The 13,045-nt window shown below is 46.5% G+C and overlaps 1 protein-coding gene and 1 long non-coding RNA gene across 4 annotated transcripts in view; one reads left to right on the forward strand and one right to left on the reverse strand.

The window, feature by feature from the left end:
* SYVN1 (synoviolin 1) overlaps positions 1 to 270 on the reverse strand; it is an 8,292-nt gene extending 8,022 nt beyond the window's left edge. For all 3 annotated transcript variants that reach the window (XM_027772425.1, XM_027772424.1, XM_027772426.1), the window contains exon 1: positions 161 to 270. The gene's annotated coding sequence lies outside the window, so the exon portion shown is untranslated. The remainder of the gene's footprint in view (positions 1 to 160) is intronic.
* A 590-nt stretch (positions 271 to 860) lies between these two features.
* Positions 861 to 1,249, forward strand: LOC106735004 (uncharacterized). Its single transcript, XR_001370458.2, has 2 exons — positions 861 to 988; positions 1,089 to 1,249. It is a non-coding gene; the product is annotated as an uncharacterized LOC106735004 (long non-coding RNA).
* Positions 1,250 to 13,045: the final 11,796 nt, after the last annotated feature.

Below are 13,045 nucleotides of genomic sequence, written 5' to 3' on the forward strand. Positions count from 1 at the left end.
GCCGGGGAGGGGGCGCCCCCCGGCGCCTGAGGTCTACCGCCAGCTGACAGGCCGAAAGCGGGCGGTGGGGCTCAGGGGGTGCGCCGATGCCGGGGACTTCGAGGGAAAGGGACAGGTCCCGACCCCAACCGCAACACTGACCCGACTTCGTCTCACTCACCAGGAGCCCAGCGCCGCGAGCCCGCTCAATCCCCGCGACTGCGGCGGCCGCTCGGGCTAACAACACTCCCCACCCCCTGCGAACCGGAACTTCAGGGGTTAGACACCTCACTTCCGGCGGCGCGGGGCGCGGCGTGGACCGTACCAAGCGCGCCCTTCCCATGCTCACGCCGCGCGCCCTCCGTGGTGCCGAAGGCACTGGTCTCACCGCTGTATCTGGGGTTCATGTGCACAGAAGGGCTGAAAAAGAGGCCCTGGGGTGGTCGAAACGAACTAGAGCAACGGGAGAGGGTGGGCCCCTACTTATTGGTCACAGGTGGTACGGCCTCTGCCGCTGAGTGGCCCCTACTCGCAGAGTGCTCCTGCCCTCAGAGCGGACGGGAGGCGGGGTAGCGTGTGGGCCGTACCACTCGGAGGGGGACGTATGCCCCGGACACGCTTTACACATCCAAGGGAAATACACTGTTTCGGACCTCATTCCGGGGACAGTGACAAGCGTAACAAATAAGGTGCTCTCTAGGAGAACTGGACGCCCAAACAAGAACTCGTCTTCTACTTGATCACCCCCAAGTCGTGTGGGAGTTGAGTCCCGTGGCTACCACTGATTGGTTGCAATAAAGTTACGCGGACCAATAAGTAAAAGAAAGGAAATTTGCTAGCCTATAGGAAGAGAAAAGCAGGTGAGTGGTTGCTAGGGGCGGAAGGCGGCGTTGCCCAGGCATAATCCTACCCCCACTGGCTGAGAAAGGGAAAGCGCTGGCTGTGGGCGGGTGCTTCTTGTCCAGCTTGGGGAGACTTTTCCCGCGCCACAAGAGGGAAAGACAGCCAGGTGTGCGAGGGTTTGAGGAAGAGACAAACCTTTAATTTTTGCTGATCTTGGGACGGGACTATCCAGTGCAGAGGCTTTAACTTTCTGTCTCTCTCACCAGGAGCCTAGAGTGCGGCCCGACCCATCCCGTGCCTACAGCTTCGCTTTCACTATTGTTCAACCTGGACTATAACAACGGCCTGCACTGGTTCTGAACTGCCCAATATTTCAATCTGTGTCTGTGTCACCCATTGGCAGAATGGAGCTAATTCGCCCACTGTGTGCCTTGCGTTTTCCTTTGTCTTCTTTAACCGTCAGCCTCCTGAGTTTGTGAGCTATAGATGGTGCTATCCCCATTTTAAACGTGGAACAATTGATGTCCGGAGGCGTAAACGACCTGTCCTAGGGTTTGAATCCTAGTGCTGTTGATCTCACCCTTCTTCACCAACTATTGACCTGATGCTGATGCGTTTGGCTAGTTACCACCCTCAATCCCCGACCCCTACCCCCATCCCAAATAGGGCATGTGCATGTGTGCTTACTCAGAAGGAGAGAGGGAGAGGGAGAAAAAAATGAGAAAGCAGTCTCCTCCCCCGAGCAAGGATGACCACACCACAATCGCTTCTCCTCTGCTCTCCTCTTGGGTATTGGGTATGCATGCACACATACCAGGTGTGTTTTGAGCCCCTGGATCTGGGACTTGAACCCAGTGAAATCCAGCCCCCCCTGAACTACCATGCTGGCTTATCTAGGATTTTCTAGTGACAGTTGTCAGCTTCCAGTACTTGCCTAACTCAACCTCTTTCCTCTTCTTGAAAGTGTCCTTCAGGGCTGGCTCCATGGCACAGTGACAAAATGCACTGCTTATGAGAAGTCAGATCCCACATAGAGACCTTGGTTTGAATCCCTGACCTGATCAGCCTAAAATACTCAGGGCATATGTTCAAGTATCTAAGATCCAATGTGCTGAAGAACTGGCGAAGGAAATTGCCATGTGACCCTGTAGGGGCGTCTCTCTCTCTTTCTCTCTCTCATGCATACATGAATAAAGAAAATATTAGAAAGAAAAAAAGTCTCCTCCATAAGCTCCTGTGACAAGCATGCCTCTGCTTTTCTCTTTTGTCTCTGGCTATGCATCTGCCATCTTCCTTTCCCTATTCTTTTACTTGAAGGTTGGTGTCCATCTTGGCCCTATCTCTTTACCTTTTCTGCCTGGTTTCTTCTACTCTTGTGGATCAACCTCCAACTCAGCTGCTGATGACTCCATGTCTGGTCTCCAGCTGAGATCTCTCCTGCTTTTAAAACAATTCCATGCCCCTAGACTCTTGTCGATACTCCAGCTCCCGAAACTTGGGCATCTTGCTTAGTGTTTCTGTCTGCCCCCACATCCAAACTGGTAATTAAATTGTTTGTTCACTTAGTCCACAAATATGCATTGAATGTCTCATGTTCTAGGAACCTAGGATGTCAGTGAAAAAAAAACAAAGATCTCAGGGCCAGCAGGTGGCATAGTGGTTACAGCACTGGACTCCCACATGGCTGACCATGGTTCAAGTCCAGACACAGTGGCTTGAAAATCATGCTGGGCATGTGTGCATGATTCTGAGAGGAGAATGGAGGGGAAGGGAGTGCAGTGTGTGGCCATCCCTGCTGGGAGTGTGGGGCAGGTTCTCACTTTCCCTCTCTTTGGCCAGTGCAGGCATTCTCTGGCAAAAAAAAAAAAAAAAAAAAAACCATAATAAATAAATAACTAAAGACTTCTGCATTTGTGGAGTGTGCCCTAGCATGTAGATGTGATAGATAAGCATTATACATAATGTAAGTGAATTATCTAATATGTTGGAAGGTAAAAAGTGACCTAGGGAAAAAGTAGGGCAGAATAAAGGGACTCAGGAGTTGGTGAGGTGCTGGCAGCAGATTACAGTATCAGCAGGATAATCAGGTAGGCCTCACTGAGAAGGTGACATTTGAACAAAGACTCCAAGAGCTGAGCCAAGTGGATGTCTAGGTAAAGGGTTTCAGCTAAATAAAGGTGGACTGATCCTACTTTGTTGGAGGATAGGAACGTGGCTAGCGTGGAATTAGTGAAGGATGAGTAAGTAGCAGGAGAGGGGGCCAAGGCCAGAAAGTGCTGAACATTACTGAGACTTGAGCTTTGACTCTGAGTGACATGAACCATTGGAGAGTGTTGAGCCCAAGTGTGACGTGCTCTGACTTAGGTCTAAAAGGATCATTCTGGGGACAGCAGGTGGTGTGGTGGTTAAGGCAGCTGGACTCCCGTATGACTGATGGTGGTTCAAGTCCTGGATCCAGTGACTTGAAAATCATGCTGGGCACGTGTGCATATGTGCTCAAAATCCCATGAGAAGAATGGAGGAGAAAGGATTGCGGCATGGCCATCTTCTCTGGGGAGTGATTTTTCACTTTCTCTTTCTCTGTCTCTCTCCAGAGAGAACATGCACCCTAAGACAAAATTCTTTAAATAAATAAATAAATAATAAAAGGATCACTTGAGACTACATGGTGTAATGGTTATGTCATTGGACTCCCACGTAGTCAACTGTGGTTCAAGTCCTGGACCCGGGGGCTTGAAACATTGTGGGTGTGTGTGTGTGTGCCCAAAATCCTGAGAAGAGAATGGGGGAGAAAGGACTGTGGCATTGACATTCCCCTGGGGGGTGATTTCTTGCTTTCTGTCTCTCTGATGAGTAGACATGTCCTATAGCAAAAACAAACAAAAAAACAACTGTAAAAATAAAAGGATCACTCTAGTTCATTTGTTGGAATAGATAAGGGAAGGGTTGGGGGTAAGTATGGGCGTAGGGAAACCAGATAGGAAGTGCTATTGGTTGTACGTCCTGAGTATCTCTAGAATTAATTCATTCTTTTTCATTGCAAGAGAGAGACACAGAGAGAGAGAGGAAGAGGAAGAAAGAGGAAGCAGCCCCAACCGGACGTGGACACACTGCAATCTCTTCTCCATGTCTCCATCCTGTTGAGACCTTAGATACACGTGTACACACATGTGGGTTTTTCAGGCCACCAGGCCAGAATTCAAACAAGTCAGCTATGTGGGATCCAGCTTCCCTAACCACTAGGCTAAGGGATGGCTCCTTTTTTTTTTTTAACTTTTAAAATAAGTTTGTTTAGGGCCAACAAGAGGCATGGTGGTTAAAGCATCTAGATCCCAAATAGATGGCTGTGTGGGTTAAGTCCCGACATGGCAGCTGAAAGCCACGCTGAGGAGCCAGCAGGTGGTGTGGTGGTTAAGGTGCTGGACTCCCACATGGCCAATCACAGTTTGAATCCTGGATCAGCCAGCTTCTTCTTTTTTTTTTTTTTTTTTTCTTTCTCTTTTTGTCTCTCTCAGGTGAGTATGCATGCCCTATAGCAAATTAAAATAATAATAATAATAACTAAGTAATTCTTTCTTTTTAGAGAGAGATTTTTGCTACAGGGTGCATATATGTGCTGGAGAAACAGAGACAAAAAGTGAGAAATCCCCCCCCCCTGGGGGGGGCATGGCCACGTTGCAATCCCTTCTCCTCCGTTCTCCTCTTGGGATTTTGGGCATGCATGCACAGTTGCCTGATGTCAGTTTTAAGCCACCGGGTCTGAAATTCGAACTGTGGTTGACTATGTGGGAGTCCAGGGACATAACCATTATGCCATCTGCTGGTCCCTAAATAAATAATTCTTTTTTTTTTTTTTAATAATTCTTAAAAGAAAAGAGAGGTATGCTGAGCATGTGTGTGTGTGCCCCAAATCCCCAAAGTAGGGAGAAGTGGAGGAGAGTGGATTTTGGCGTGACCTTCCCCAATGGGAGATGCTTTCTTACTTCCTTTTTCTCTCCAGCAAGTGTGCAATCCCTCTCGAAAAAAAGTTTATTTATTCATGAAAGTGCATGCATACATGTGAGAGAGAGACAAGCACCCTTGATGTGGTCTGGTCACGCCACTATCCCCTCCCCCCAGCCCTCATCAGGATCTTGGGCACCTGGACACATGCTTAGCATATTCTGGGGCTCCAGGAGGTACAAACATATAGTCAGCTATGTGGCTTCCTGCATTGCAGCTCGGCACACTGCCACCTGTACCACCGTGGGACTGGCATACATGTGAATCCATCTCCATCTCTCCCTCCTTTGGGGATTGTGGGCATACGTGCACGCACACTCACATCCGTTGTGTTCCTCAAGCTGCTGGGTCCAGGACTTGAACTATGAATGAAATCTCATTCATCCTTAAAAAAGAAGGAAATTCTGACATGCTATAAAATGAATGAACCTCGAAGACATGATGCTAAGTGAAGGAAGCCAATCAAACAAAGAAAAATGCTGTATGATTTCACCTCTATGAGATAGAGTAGTCAAAATCACAGAGGCAGTGGGACCAGCAATTGGAATAGTGGCTGTGTCACTGGACTCCCATGTAGTCGCCCGTGGTTTGAGTCCCGGATCCTGTGGCTTAAACTCAGGCTGGGCGCGTGTGCATGCATGCTCAAGATCCCGAGAAGAGAATGGAAGAAAAGGGATTGCAGTGTGGCCATCCCCCCTGGGGGGTGATTTCTCACTTTCTGTCTTTCTGTCTCTATCTGTCTTTTGGATGAGCACATACGCTTATAGCAAAAACCTCTCAAAAAAAATAATAGAGGCAGAAAATAGAATATTGGTTGCTAGGGGTTGGGGTAGGAGGGAATGGGGGTGGTGGTTATTATTTAATGGGTACAACATTTCCATTTTACAAGATGAAAATAATTATGGAGAGGGCTAGCAGATGGTGTGGTGGTTAAAGTGCTGAACTCCCACGTGGTTGGTTCAAGTCCCCAACCTAGTGGCTAGCTTTCTCACTTCCCTTGCCCTCCCTCCTGCCACCATCTCTCTCCAGTCTAATTAAAAAGAATAACAAATAAAATTAAATTATTTATTTATTTATTTATTTGGAGAGGTTTTGCGCTTCCTAGAAAGACAGAAACAGAGGGACAGAAAGCAAGAAATCATCCCCCCAGGAGGATGGCTACACTATAACCCCTTCTCCTCTATTCTCCTCTTGGGATCTTGGGCATGCATGCACATGTGCCCAGCATGAGTTTAAGCCACTGGGTCTGGGAATCGAACCATGGTCGACCTCATGGGAGTCCAGCAACATAGCCATTATGCCAATTTCTGGTCCTTTATTTATTTGTTATTTTTTCACATCAGTTTTGCTGGAGAAAGATGAGAGCGAGAGAGAGAAAGTGAGAAAGCAAGCCGCCAGGTCTGGGACTCGAACCGTGCTCAGCCATGTGGGAATTCCAGCACCTTAACCACCTTGTCACCTGCTGGTTCCAAATAAATCATTTTTTTCTTTTCTATTTATTTTTATTTATTTATTTATTTTGAGAGGTTTTTGCTTTAGGGTGCCCACGCTCACCAGAAAGATGGAGAGAAGCAGAAAATGAGAAATTGTCATGCTGCAATCCCTTTTCCTCCATTCTCCTCTTGGGATCTTGGGCACGCATGCACACACACCCAGTGTGAGTTTAAGCCACCAGGTCCAGGACTTGAACCGTGGTCAATTACATGGAAGTCCAGCAACATAGCCATTACGCCAACTGCTGGTCACTTTTTTTTTCCCAAATAAATACTTTTTTAAAAAAAGAAAAGAATTATGGAGATGGATGATGGTAATGGTTGCACATTATAAATGTATTTAACACCACTGAATTTAGCTATGGTTAGAATGGTATATTTTGAATTATGTGTATTTTACTGCAACAAAACAATACAGCAGATAGCATAGTGGTTACATCATTGGATTTCTACATGGCTGACCATGGTTCAAGTCCTGGACCTGGTGTCTTCAAAATCATGCTGGACTTGTGTATGTGTACCAAAGATCCCGGGAAGAAAATAGAGGAGGAGGGATTGCAGCACAACAATCCCCCCTGGGAGGGGGTGATTTCTCACTTTCCCTCTTACTGTCTATCTCTCTCTGGCAAACACACACACCCTAAGGCAAAAACTTTAAAAAAAAGAATAAATGTTGTTGTAGAGCAAGTGCACTCACCAGAGGGAGAGAGAAAGAAAGAGAGGGAGAGAGAAAGTGAGATGTCACCCTCCATGTGGAATGGCCGTGTTGCAATCCCTTCTCTGTTTCTCTTTCTGGGATTTTGGGCACGCACACCCACATGTGCTCCCTCTTAGATCACATGCTCTGGGGAAACCGGGTGCCATGTCATGAAGACATTCATGTAGCCCTACAGACAGGTCTCATGTGAGGGGCCGATGCCTCCCAGTCAACAGCTATTTGAGTAAGCTGCCCGGAAAGTGGATCCTCTCACTCCACACAAGCCCTCAGGTGACTACAATAGTAGCTAACGTCTTGACTGCAAATATCATGAGACTGTGACTCTGAACCTCCAAGTTGGGCTGACTCCATGGCACAGGGGTCACGTGCTTTTCTCGAGAAGCCAGATCCCACATAGTGACTGTAGTCCAACCTGGTCAGCCTGAAACAACAGGTATGAGTGCAAGTGTCCAAGACCCAGCAGGCTGGAGGACTGCACTGAGCTGGAGAGGGGGAATGTTGGCCTTTTCAGACCCTGGGGAAGTGCTCATCTCTCTGTTTCTCTCTGATTCTCATGTATGTGCGCATGTGTTCGATTCATGAAGAAAAATATCCCCAAGCCAAGTTGCTCCTGAATTCCTGACCTATCGAAACTAAGATAATAATTGTGTGTGTGTGTGTAAACCATATAGCTTTGGGGTAATTTTTGCAGAACAGGTAGCTAGAATATTAGGTGTCTTTGAAAAGGGAGGAGCAACTGGAAGGCAGGCTTCTGCCTGGTTATTCAGGGACCCAAGTTCCTTCTATTTTGGGCTCTGCCATGGTCTATGGAGGCTTCAGGTTCTCTGGAGATCTGATTTTGACTAGAATTCAAGGAAATAGACAGTGATACAGATCATAAAAGAGCGAGGTGTTCAAAGATCGTGCCTGGTGGTAATAAATAATAGAAAGAAATAAAAAATGAGATGAAGTGAAACTTAAGATGAAACCAAGGGGCCAGCAGTTGGTGTGGTGGTTAAGATGCTGGACTTCCACATGGACAACGATGGTTCAAGTCCTGGACCTGGTGGCTTGAAAACCATCCCGGGCACCTGTGCATGCCCAAAATCCTGAGAAGAGAATGGAGGAGAAGGGATTGGGACATGGCCATCCCCCTGGGGAGTGATTTCTCACTTTCTGTCTTTCTCTTTCTCTGGCAAGTGCAAGCACCCTGTGGTAAAAGCCTAAAAATAGATAGATATAGATGAAACCAAAAGATGACTAGAGGGTAAGGTGGGTGGCAAGGAGGAGAGAATAAAGATTAGTAGGAAGATCCTCTGGGCCGAAAGTCTGAGAGTATTTACAAAAAGAACAAAGAGAATCCCAAGGTGACTGGGATTGGGGGAGTGAGGCTAAGAATGGCAGAAAATGAGTCTGAAGAGGAGGGTAGAAGCAGATCACAGAGAACCTTGTAAACAGTCTCTTAATGACTTTGGGGTTTATCTTGGGCTCAGTGGGAAGACAGTGAAGGGTTTAAGCAGGAGAGAGCTGAGCAGAACCACATTAGGGAGCGTCATCCTGGCCTCAGCAGAGAGGAAGAGAGGGAGGGGAGCGCCAGCTGGAACAGGAAGTGGTCAAGAAATTGATGCAGCCACTTGGGGAGAAATAATGGCAGCCTGCTCTGGGCTGGGTAGGGGGATGGAGATGCTGATGGTATGCAGGCCTGGGATGCACTTGACTGGATGTGGGAAAAGGGGAGAGGAGCCCTCCCACCTCCGACTGCCCCATCCCATCCAAACTTCTGTGTAGAGAGTGCGATTATTTCCTAAAATGGGAAATCCTAGAGACATCAGGGGTTTTGGTTTGTTTGTTTTGTTTTAATTTTCCAGAGTGTGCATGCACTTGCCAGAGACAAAAAGAGAGAGAAAGGGAGAGGGAGAAAGAGAAACCATCCCTCCCCATGGGCATAGTCACACCGCAATTCCTTCTCCACTTTTCCATCCTGTTGGGACATTGGGCACACGCACACACATGTCTGGCATGCTTTCAAGCTGCCAGATCTGGGATACAAACCGCGTGGCTAGCCATGTGGGACTTGGCTCCCTAAACCACCAGGCCACAGCTGGGAGTTTTTGCTTTTCATTTTATATATAAAGTTTCTCTTGCTAGAATGTCTTATGGTGGTCAAATCTTACAAGAGATACTTTCAACTGCAAGTAAAAGGCTCCTCACCTGGACCAGCAGTTGGCATGGTGGCTATGTCACTAGACTCCCATGTAGTTGACCGTAGTTCGAGTCCCAGACCCGGTGGCTTAAACTCACACTGGGTGCGGGTGCGTGTGCATGTGTGCCCAAGATGCCAAGAGGAGAATGAAAGAGAAGGGATTGCGGTGTGGCTATCCCCCTGGGGGTGCTTTCTGTCTCCCTGTCTCTCTGTCTTTCTGGCAAGCGCACGTGCCTTAGAGCAAAAAAAAAAAAAAGCAGGTGCGTTAGAGAAAAAAAAAAAAAAAAAAAAAAAAGTTCCTCACCTACAATTGGCTTATAAATAAAGGATATTTATTTAATATAGTAAGAAATCCAAGTAGGTGGTGCATTCCCCTGATAATTCATCAGTTAGTGATGTTATCAATGATCTAGCATTTTCCTACCTTTCTACTCTGATGTTCTTATATTCTCAAAGTCTTAGGATTTGGAGCACACACACATGTACCTGGCGTGATTTCAGGCCACCAGGTCTGGTACTTGAACCACGGTCAACCATGTGGGAATCTAGTGCCTTAACCACTATGCCACCTACTGGTCCCTATCAATTTATTTTCATAGTTAGAAAGCTCTTTCTGGTCAGAGGTAAAAGAGAAATTCAACTGGGCCTATAGGTGGCATGGAGGTTGGGTGTGGAATCCACATGCCCTTCTGCATGGTTCGAGTTCTGGACCTGGTGGCTTGAGGATCACACTGGGTGCATGTACATGCATGCCCTAGATCCTGAGAGGAGAATGAAGAGGAGTTTACCCATTTTTTTCCCCCTAGTATTTGTATAGTCTTGTATTTTACATTCAGATCTCTGGTCCAACTGGAATTTATTCTCATGTTCAGTGTAAGTAGTGGGGGGTCTAATTGTTTTCTGTTCAAATGTTTAGCCAGTATTCCCAACACAATTTTTAGTTTTTCACATATGGTGCATATTCTTGCTAGAGAGAGACCAAGAGAGAGAGAGAGAGAGAGGGAAAAATCACAGGGAAAAATCACCCCCCAAGGCAAACACACGCACACACACACACACACACACGTGTCTGGTGCAATTCTCAAGCAATTGGATCTGGGACTCAATTGTGGTTAGCAGTGTGGGAGTCCAGTGCCTTAAGCACCACACCACTTGCTGGTTCTCCGGCACAATTTTTATTTTATTCTATTTTAAATTTATTTATGTCTTCCATAAGCATGAAAAAAAGAGAAAGAGAGAGGCAAAGAGATAGGCACTTCCAATAGGATCCTCATGCCACAATCCACCCCCAGTCCTAGCTGGCCTAGGTCATGGGCATCTATGTATGTATGTATGCACTTTGTCATTATCTGAAGAACAGCAAATACCCTCCTAATTGCTCTCCACCAGCATCTCCGATGTGTTCCACAATGCCCGTAAGCATTGTTCCAAATAAACTAATTCCCTCAGGCAGAAATATGGAGTTCTATATTCTGCCAGCCTGCCTCTCCTCCTGGCTAGAACTTCTGTCCCATCATTCTGTAGGTACTGAGAATGGGGAGAGTAGCTAGTACCTGGGATGACTCCTGTCCTCTACAGGTGTGGTCAGGAAGGCTCCAGGATGTGAACCCGGGACCTCTCACATGGGGATCCAATTGTGTTACTGCTGCTCCTCTGCTTAGTCCCCTTTCTATCTCATTATTGGTATGGTCTATTTCAAAAGACCTCTTCATTACACCTGGCTTTACTTTCATGCGTGTTTCTTTGAACATATTTACAATGGCTGCTTTAAATTCATTGTGTGCTAAGTGCAACATCTGGGCCCCTTCAAAAGCAGTGACTTTTGCCACTTTTTCAATGTATGGGTCACATTTTCCTATTTCTTTGCATGTCTTACTATTTTTTTTGTTTGTTTAAAAATGTACATTTTATTTATTTGTCTGTTTTTTAGAGAGGTTTTTTGCTATATGGCATATGCGCTCACTGGAGAGACAGAGAGACAGAAAGTAAGAAATCACCCCTCAGAGGGGATGGCCACACTGTAATCCCTTCTCCTCCATTCTCCTCTTGGGATTTTGGGCATGCATGCATATAGGTGCAATGTGGGTTTTAAACCACTGGGTTCAGGACTCAAACCACTGTCAACTACATGGGAGTTCAACAAAGTAACCATTAGGCCATCCGATAGCCCCCAAAAATGTACATTTTAGATAAAATATTGTGGCAGCTCTAGATGCTAATTCTCTCTAAGGAATCAATATTATTGTTTGCTTTGTCATTTTTTTGTTTGTTTAGTGACTTGGCTAAATTAACGTTGTGAAGCCTATTTTCTTTGTGGTATATAACCCCTAGGGTGTCCATGCTCTGATATATTTTTCTTCTTTTTTTATCTTTTATCTTGGCTACCTAGGAGCTGCTCCTGGGTTAGCATAAGCCACTTATCGGCCAAAGTTTGTACTGAAATTCCATTGGCTGCTTAGATTTTCCCCTTCGCTATTGGGTGTGTGCGTGGCTTGCAGGAGCTATTGTAATTTATGTTATTGTCCACATTCAGTCGGGGATGGTAGCTAGTGATTCCCCCTCTCTGCTCATTTCTGAAATGGTGTGGTCTTGGGCATGCATACAGTCTTCCTGTCTGCCATCTTTTATTTTATTCTTTTTTTTTTTTTTTTTTTTTAGGTTTTTGTCAAAGAGAGACAGAGAGACAGAGAGAGGGAAAGTGAGAAATCACTCCCCCAAGAGGAATAGCCATGTCGCAGTCCCCTCTCCTCCATTCTCCTCTTGGGATTTTGGGTACCCATCCACATGTGCCTGGCATGATTTACAAGCCACTGGATCCAGGGCTCAACCCACGGTCAGTCATGTGAGAATCCAATGTCTTAACCACCACGCCACCTGCTGGCCCTGTGTCATTTTTATTTTAAGCCTAACCTCCTAGGTGTGGCCCCTGGTCAGAGAAGGCTACTGTTGAGTTGTTAGGCAGAGGATGTGCTTCAGTCCTGTACCAATGAAGCTTCTGCCTGTGCAGATAGGTCTGAATGTGGCTTGGGAAGGTCCTCAACTTCACCTCACACTCTGCTCTGATTTCTCCTGAGTGGGTGCAGTCTTTCACTGCCCAGGGTGGATTGTGATCCTAGGAGGGCTCTTCCTATCTCTTTCCCCGTTTCTCTATTAAATTTCTGGCTGTCCTGACATTTTACTAGTGCTACTTGTACAGGGGCTATGAGTGCTATCGTAGCCTGTTCTTGTACTGCTCACAGAAGTACCCGAAACTGGATGATTTATAAAGAAATAGAAATTGGGCCAGCTAGATGATGTGGGTTAAGGCAGCTGGATCTCACATGGTTTGAGTCCTGGACCCAGTGGCTTGAAAAACACACCAGGCACATGTGTGTGCTCCCAATCCTGAGAGAACAATATAGGAGAAGGGATTGCAGTATGGTCATTCTCCCAGGAGGTGCTTTCTCTCTCTCTCTCTCTCTCTCTGATGAGAACACATGCCCAGTAACAATTTTTTTAAAAAAGAAAGAGAAGTTTATTTGACTCACAATTCTTTTTTTTTTTTTTTTAAGAGATTTTTCCTATAGAGCACGTGCACTTGCCAGACAGACAGAGAGAGTCAGAGAGACAGAAAACGAGAAATCACCTCCCAGGGCGGATGACCACGCTGCAATCCCTTCTCCTCCATTCTCCTCTCCGGATCTTGGGCATGCACTCACACATGCCCCGCGTGAGTTTTAAGCCACCGGGTCTGGGACGCAAACTGCGGTCGACTAAGTGGAAGTCCAGCGACATAGCCATTATGCTAATTACTGGTCCCTTGACTCACAATTTTAGTGATTGGAAAGT

Source organism: Tupaia chinensis, unplaced genomic scaffold (genome assembly GCF_000334495.1).
Source record: "Tupaia chinensis unplaced genomic scaffold, TupChi_1.0 Scaffold000273_1, whole genome shotgun sequence".
Lineage (NCBI taxonomy): Eukaryota > Metazoa > Chordata > Mammalia > Scandentia > Tupaiidae > Tupaia > Tupaia belangeri.